The sequence below is a fragment of the Heterodontus francisci genome, unplaced genomic scaffold, assembly GCF_036365525.1.
Source record: "Heterodontus francisci isolate sHetFra1 unplaced genomic scaffold, sHetFra1.hap1 HAP1_SCAFFOLD_43, whole genome shotgun sequence".
Taxonomy (NCBI): Eukaryota; Metazoa; Chordata; class Chondrichthyes; order Heterodontiformes; family Heterodontidae; genus Heterodontus; species Heterodontus francisci.
Genome location: NW_027141852.1, coordinates 12,490,553 through 12,498,596, shown reverse-complemented (window position 1 = coordinate 12,498,596; position 8,044 = coordinate 12,490,553). Strand labels below are relative to the sequence as shown.

General features: G+C 42.5%; 1 non-coding gene across 1 annotated transcript; it reads right to left on the bottom strand.

The window, feature by feature from the left end:
• Positions 1-2,610: 2,610 nt before the first annotated feature.
• On the bottom strand, positions 2,611-2,683 carry trnav-gac (transfer RNA valine (anticodon GAC)). The gene has a single exon. It is a non-coding gene; the product is annotated as a tRNA-Val (tRNA).
• Between the last annotated feature and the right edge of the window lie 5,361 nt (positions 2,684-8,044).

The following is an 8,044-nucleotide window of genomic DNA, read 5'->3' as shown; positions in this document are numbered from 1 at the left end:
TTTACCCAGTAACTGATTCGGATTTGGAATGAAGTGTCTGACAGGGTGGTGGAAACAGATTCAATTATAACTTTCATAAAGGAATTGGACAAATATTTCAAAGTGAAATTCTCCAGGATTATGGGGAAATAGGCAGGGGGTTGGACTAATTGGATCTTTTTGTCAGAGAGTCAGCAGAGACACAATGGGGCCGAATGGCCTCCTTCTGTGCTGTATGATTCTATGAACATAAGAACGAGGAGCCGGAGTCGGCAAGTCAGCCACTCGAGCCTGCTCTGCCATTCAATACAATCATGGCTGATCTCATCACGGCAGTTCTTGTTTCTTGCCAGTAGATGTCACTTCACTCCAATGCAGTGAAGTTTACAAATCTGAGAGAGACACAACAGGAAATAATTGTTCACATCATAGTGAATGTGTGGGATTTAGAAATACTAGGAGTGGAGACGAGTTATTACTTGTCTGCTCGATCCCCATAGCCCTGTAAAATTATTTCCTTCAAGTGCCCATTCAAATTCCTTTTGTAATCCTCGATTGTCTCCATTTCCACCGCCCCCGTGGGCAGCGAGTTACAGATCATCACCAATCAGTGCAAGAAAGTTCTTGCGCACATTCCCCCTGTAGCTCCAGTCCAAAACCTTCAATCTGTGTCCCCTAGTCCTTGTACCAATAGTTAACGGGAACAATGTTTCCTTGCCAACTTATTTAAAACTGTCATAGCCGAAAACACATCTATCAATTCTCCCCTCACTCTCCTTTGATGCAGGTAGAACAACCCTAGCTTTTCCAACCTAACCTTGCAACTAAAATCCTCCATCCCTGGATCCATTCTGGTGAATTTCCTCTGCATCCTCTCAAGGACGCTCACATTCTTTCTTAAGTGTGGTAAGCAAAACTGGAAGCAACACGCCAACTGGGGCCTAACCAGAGCTTTATAATGGTTCATCATAACTTCCCTGCTTTGTACTCAATGCCTCTTTTTTTCAAGCCCAAGATCCCATATGCTTTGCTAACCACTCTCGCAATATGACTTGCCACCTTCAAAGATTGATGCACATGAACCCCAAGTCCCTCTATTCCAGCACACTCTTTAGAACTGTGCCATTAAGTATATATTGCCTCTCCCTATTCCTTATGCCAAAATACATCACCTCACACTTGTCACTATTAAATTCCATCTGCCACCTGTCTGCCCGTTCTGCTAGCCTATCATTGTCCTGTTGCAGGCAGTTCATTTCATCCTCACTGTTTGCCACTCCTCCAAGTTTGTTGTCATCGGGATATTTTGAGATTCTACTCAATATTCCAAGATCCAAGTCATTTATCTTTAGCAAAAAAAGCAGTGGTTCCAGCACTGACCCTTGGGAAACACCACTGTCGACTATCCTCCAGTCTGACAAAGAATCATTTCATAAGACTCGCTGTTTTCTGTCCTTAAACCAATTTTCTATCCAATTTGACACTGACCCTCCTATACCACGAACCTCAATTTTGTTAACCGCCCTTTTATGTGGTACCTTGTCAAACGCTTCCTTAAAATCCATATAAACAACATCCACTGCATTCCCTTCATCAACCTGCTCTGTTAGTTCATCAAAAAATGCAGTTAGATTAGTCAAGCATGAACTCCCATTTATAAATCCATGCTCACCCTCCTGAATTAACTCAAACCTCTCCAAGTGACTGTTGATTTTTTACCCTGATTATTCTTTCTAAAACCTTACCCACCGCTGCTGTTAATCTAACTAGCCTGTAGTTAGCCGGACTGTCCTTACACCCTTTCTTGAATAAGGGCGTCGCATTTGCCACTGTTTACTCCTGGCACCTCCCCCGTATCCAGGGAAGATTGGAAGATTATTGCAAACTCTTCCATTATCTGCATCCGCATTTCCTTTCGCAACCTGGGATGCCAGCCATCCAGACCAGGTGATTTATCTACCCTAAGCACAGCCAGCCTTTTTAGTACCACCCTCTCTCAATTTGTACCCTCTCCATTGACTCTACTGTCTTCACTTCGACTGATATTTTGTCAAATTCCACTTCCTCAGTGATCACTGATGCAAAGTACTCATTAAGTAGATTAACATTGCCCTGCACCTCTAAGCTTATATTATCCTTTTTCTTCCGAATAGGCCCGACTCAACCTCTTACTACTCACTTATCATTTACATGCTGCTCGAAGATTTTTGGGTTTCCTTTCATGTTGACTGTCAGTCTATTCTCATAGAAATAGAGAATAAGCAAATATAGAAGATATACGTATTTCCCATCCTTGATGAGGTGGAAATTTTTATGCTGTGGGTAGTAATGTCTTGGCCCACGAGTGTGGTGGAAGCAGAGACAATCAATGATTTGAAAAGGAAATTAGATGGATACTTGAAGGAAAGAAACTTCCAGGAGGAAAGGGATCGAGCTGGTGAGTGGAACTGACTAGATTGCTCCGGGGAGAGCCAGCATGGACGTGATAGGCCAAACGACCACCTTCTGTGCTGTAAATGACTCTGTGTTGTTTCTCAAATTCAATCCACTGGTGCTTGGTAAATAATTTCAAAGTAAATTGTGCAACCGGAAAATCAGAGCCAAGGCAAGGGACGCATAAGGAAGCAAAATTGCTGAAACCCGGGATTGAATCAGGGACCTTTAAATCGTCAGTTTAACGCTCTCCCAACTGAGCTATTTCAGCCCTACATTAACAATGGCTTGGTGTCCTTGTTTTGGAAGAAAATACATACATTCAAGTTTTCCAAAAAATTAAAGAACACAACATGTGAGTAATATTCCCCATTGCTTTCTCAGTACTGATGGATTGTGAAGCGGGAGACAGCCAGAAGTGCCACTGAGCCGCACAGACCCCGAGCTGAGAATGAAATGAGATCAAATTCAATCTTTCATAGTGAGATGCTGCTGAGAGGTAAGAGTCCTGAATCAAAGCGAGACTTGCTCATTTCAAACACTCCCTGTACCCTCTGCTCATGAAGCCTTACAAAAGGGAAAAACAGAATGGCACTCAAACTCACAACCCTGCCATTAAAAGTCTCATATTCGACTGACAGAACTGTCACTTCTACTCGGTCTCTTATTGGATGGATGCAACTCCAATGCAGGGGTGGCATTCAAATCCTCCCATGGGTCCACATGTCAGACTGAGTTCCATGTTGTCGACTCAAGCAAAGGAAATCTGCTCACTTCCAAAACTATCAGCAAATTGAAGCTGATTACAATCAACATCATCAGAGGTCAGAACGACCTGGTGAAAGAAGACACTCTGAAGAAGGATCCACAATTAATCAAAGGCATCGACAAAGTGAAAAACAAGAAAATCGATGAGTCAATGCAAGCCAAACAACAGAAACACTGAAGAATTCCATTCCATTCCAGTCCAGAACCCAGTCCTGTTGTTTTTGGAGTCAGGTCACAATTACAGCAACAACTTTATATTCTCACTTGGCTATCTGTACATTTAGTTAATTACAATTTTGTCGACAAGCTCTTTGAATCCAGTTGTCTGGTCCTCAAGCCAGCTCCGTTTGGAAGCCAATTCCACCTTCTGCAAGGCTGAAACCAACAGATAACCTTAATCTAAAAATGCCAGCAGACCAGGGCTCGTTCGGGACTTGAACCCGGGATCTTTCGCATGTTAATTAATCATACCCCCAAAGCAACAATCATACCCCTAGACCAACGAGCCACTGACAGGGCAGGCTTTATTAGCTGCTGTGGAATTTCACTGGAACCCCCCAGCCAATCATCCATTTTTTTTCAGATCAAAGCAACATCCTGCAAATGCTGAAATAAAAACAGAAAGTGCTGGAAATGTTCAGCAGCTCTGGCAGCATCTGTGCTGTGAGAAACACAGTTAACGTTTCAGGGCACTCACCTTTTGTTTCAGCCATCCTTTCAGACTGCTTCTGTCCATCCAATCTCACTTTCTATTCTATCCACATTCTAACCATTCACTACGTTACTACATTTTTCATGAATTCCTCATTTCTTTTATGAATGACAATTTTGTATTTCTGGCCTTTGCTTCAGACACCACCACAAGTGGAATCATGTCTCCATCTACCCAATCAAACCACTTCGCTGTATCCTCACATTGCAATGTTTCTTTAACCCTGACAGACTGTGGAGTTTCTGCTGCTTAATTGCAGTTCTTGCTTCCCGCCAGTAGATGTCACCTCACTCCAATGCAGTGATGTTTACAAATCTGAGTGAGACACAACAGGAAATAATTGTTCACATTATAGTGAATGTGTGGGATTTAGAAATACTAGGAGTGGAGACGAGTTATTATTGCACTCTGCTATTACATCTTTTATAATGGACTCCAGCATTTTCCCCACGACTGATGTCAGGCTAACCAGTATATAATTCGCTGTTTTCTTTCTGCCTCTTTTTTTAAATCGTGGGGTTACATTAACTACCGTCCAATCCATTGGAACTGTTCCAGAGTCGATAGAATTTTGAAAAAAGACCAGAAATGCATCTGCTATTTCAAGGGCCACTTCCTTAAGTACTCTGGGATGTAGATTATCAGGCCCTGGGGATTTATCGGCCTTCAATCCCATCAATTTCCCAAACATTCCCTGCTAATACTGATTTCATACAGTTCCTCCTTCTCACTAGACCCTATGTTTCCCAACATTTCTGGGAGATAATTTGTATCCTCCTTTGTGAAGACAGATCCAAAGTATGTATTTAATTGGTCTGCCATTTCTTTGTTCCCCATTATAAATTCCCCCGTTTCTGACTGTAAGGGGCCCACATTTGTCTTCACTAATCTTTTTCTCCACACATATCTATAGAAGCTTTTACAGTCAGTTTTTATGTTCTCTGCTAGCTTACTCTCATACTCTATTTCCCCCTTCTTAATCAATCCTTTTGTCCTCCTCTGCTAAATTCCAAACTGCTCACAATCTTCAGGTTTGCTGCTTGTTCTGGCCATTTTATATTTCTCCTCCTTGGATCTAATACTTTCCTTAATTTCTTTTGTATGCCACAGTTGAGCCACCCTTCCTGTTTTACTTTTGCACAGACAGGAATGAATAATTGTTGTAATTCATCCATGCGCTCTTTAAATGCTAGCCATTGCCTATCCACTGTCAACCCTTTAAGTAACGTTCCCCAATCTATCATAGCCAACTCCCGCCTCATACCTTCATAGTTTTCTTTGTTTCGATTCAGGACCCGAGTCTCGGAATCAACTCTCTCACTCTCCATCTTAATGAAGAATTTTATCATATTATGGGCGCACTTCCCCAAGGGACCCCACACAACGAGATTGTTAACTAATCCTTTCTCATTACACAATACCCAGTCCAGGATGGCCTGTTCTCCAGAGGTGTTTTACACCTCTATCAATTCTCCACTCAATCTCCTTTGAGAAAGGCAGAATAATCCTAGCTTTTCCAACCTAACCTTGTAACTAAAATCCCCCATCCCTGGATCCATTCTGGTAAATCTCCTCTGCGTCCTCTCAAGGACCCTCACATTCTTTCTAAAGTCTGCTGAGCAGAACTGGAAGCAACACTCCAATTGGGGCCTAACCAGAGTTTTATAATGGTTCAGCATAACTTCCCTGCTTTTGTACTCAATGCCTCTACTTATAAAGCCCAAGATCCCATATGCTTTGCGAACCACTCTCGCAATATGACTTGCCTCCTTCAAAGATTGATGCACATGAACCCCAAGTCCCTCTATTCCAGCACACTCTTTAGAACTGTGCCATTAAGTATATATTGCCTCTCCCTATTCCTTATGCCAAAATACATCACCTCACACTTGTCACTATTAAATTCCATATGCCACCTGTCTGCCCATTCTGCTAGCCTATCACTGTCCTGTTGCAGGCAGTTCATATCATCTTCACTGTTTGCCGCTCCTCCAGGTTTGGTGTCATCGGCATATTTTGAGATTCTACTCTGTATTCCAAGATCCAAGTCACTTACCTTGAGCAAAAAAAGCAGTGGTTCTAGCACTGACCCTTGGGGAACACCACTGTCGACTATCCTCCAGTCTGACAAAGAACCATTTAATAAGACTCGCTGTTTTCTGTCCTTAAACCAATTTTCTATCCAATTGGACACTGACCCTCCTATACCACGAACCTCAATTTTGTTAACCGCCCTTTTATGTGGTACCTTGTCAAACGCTTCCTTAAAATCCATATAAACAACATCCACTGCATTCCCTTCATCAACCTGCTCTGTTAGTTCATCAAAAATGCAGTTAGATTAGTCAAGCATGAACTCCCATTTATAAATCCATGCTCACTCTCCTTAATTAACTCGAACCTCTCCAAGTGACTGTTGATTTTTTACCCTGATTATTCTTTCTAAAACCTTACCCACCGCTGCTGTTAATCTAACTAGCCTGTAGTTACCCGGACTGTCCTTTCACCCTTTCTTGAATAAGGGTGTCCATTTGCCACTGTTTAATCCTCTGGCACCTCCCCCGTATCCAGGGAAGATTGGAAGATTATAGCAAGCCCTTCCGTTATCTGCATCCGCATTTCCTTTCACAACCTGGGATGTGAGCCATCCGGACCAGGTGATTTATCTTCCCTAAGCACAGCCAGCCTTTTTAGTACCTCCCTCTCTCAATTTGTACCCTTTCCATTGACTCTACTCTCTTCACTTCGACTGATATTTTGTCAAATTCCACTTCCTTAGTGATCACTGATACAAAGTACTCATTAAGTAGATTAACATTGCCCTGCACCTATAAGCTTATATTATCCTTTTTGTCCCTCAAAGGCCCGACTCAACCTCTTACTACCCACTTATCATTTACATGCTGCTCGAAGATTTTTGGGTTTCCTTTCATGTTGACTGTCAGTCTATTCTCATAGAAATAGAGAATAAGCAAATATAGAAGATATAAGTATTTCCCATCCTTGATGAGGTGGAAATGTTTATGCTGTGGGTAGTAATGTCTTGGCCCACGAGTGTGGTGGAAGCAGAGACAATCAATGATTTGAAAAGGAAGTTAGATGGATACTTGAAGGAAAGAAACTTCCAGGAGGAAAGGGATCGAGCTGGTGAGTGGAACTGACTAGATTGCTCCGGGGAGAGCCAGCATGGACGTGATAGGCCAAACGACCACCTTCTGTGCTGTAAATGACTCTGTGTTGTTTCTCAAATTCAATCCACTGCTGCTTGGTAAATAATTTCAAAGTAAATTGTGCAACCGGAAAATCAGAACCAAGGCAAGGGACGCATAAGGAAGCAAAATTGCTGAAACCCGGGATTGAGCCAAAGACCTTTAGTCTAACGCTCTCCCAACTGAGCTATTTCAGCCCGACATTAGCAACAGCGTGGTGTCCTTGTTTTGGAAGAAAATACATACATTCAAGTTTTCCAAAAAATTAAAGAACACAACATGTGAGTAATATTCCCCATTGCTTTCTCAGTACTGATGGATTGTGAAGCGGGAGACAGCCAGAAGTGCCACTGAGCCGCACAGACCCCGAGCTGAGAATGAAATGAGATCAAATTCAATCTTTCATAGTGAGATGCTGCTGAGAGGTAAGAGTCCTGAATCAAAGCGAGACTTGCTCATTTCAAACACTCCCTGTACTCTCTGCTCATGAAGCCTTACAAAAGGGAAAAACAGAATGGCACTCAAACTCACAACCCTGCCATTAAAAGTCTCATATTCGACTGACAGAACTGTCACTTCTACTCGGTCTCTTATTGGATGGATGCAACTCCAACGCAGGGGTGGCATTCAAATCCTCCCATGGGTCCACATGTCAGACTGAGTTCCATGTTGTAGACTCAAGCAAAGGAAATCTGCTCACTTCCAAAACTATCAGCGAATTGAAGCTGATTACAATCAACATCATCAGAGGTCAGAACGACCTGGTGAAAGAAGACACCCTGAAGAAGGATCCACAATTATTCAAAGGCATCGACAAAGTGAAAAACAAGAAAATCGATGAGTCAATGCAAGCCAAACAACAGAAACACTGAAGAATTCCATTCCATTCCAGTCCAGAACCCAGTCCTGTTGTTTTTGGAGTCTGGTCACAATTACAGCAACA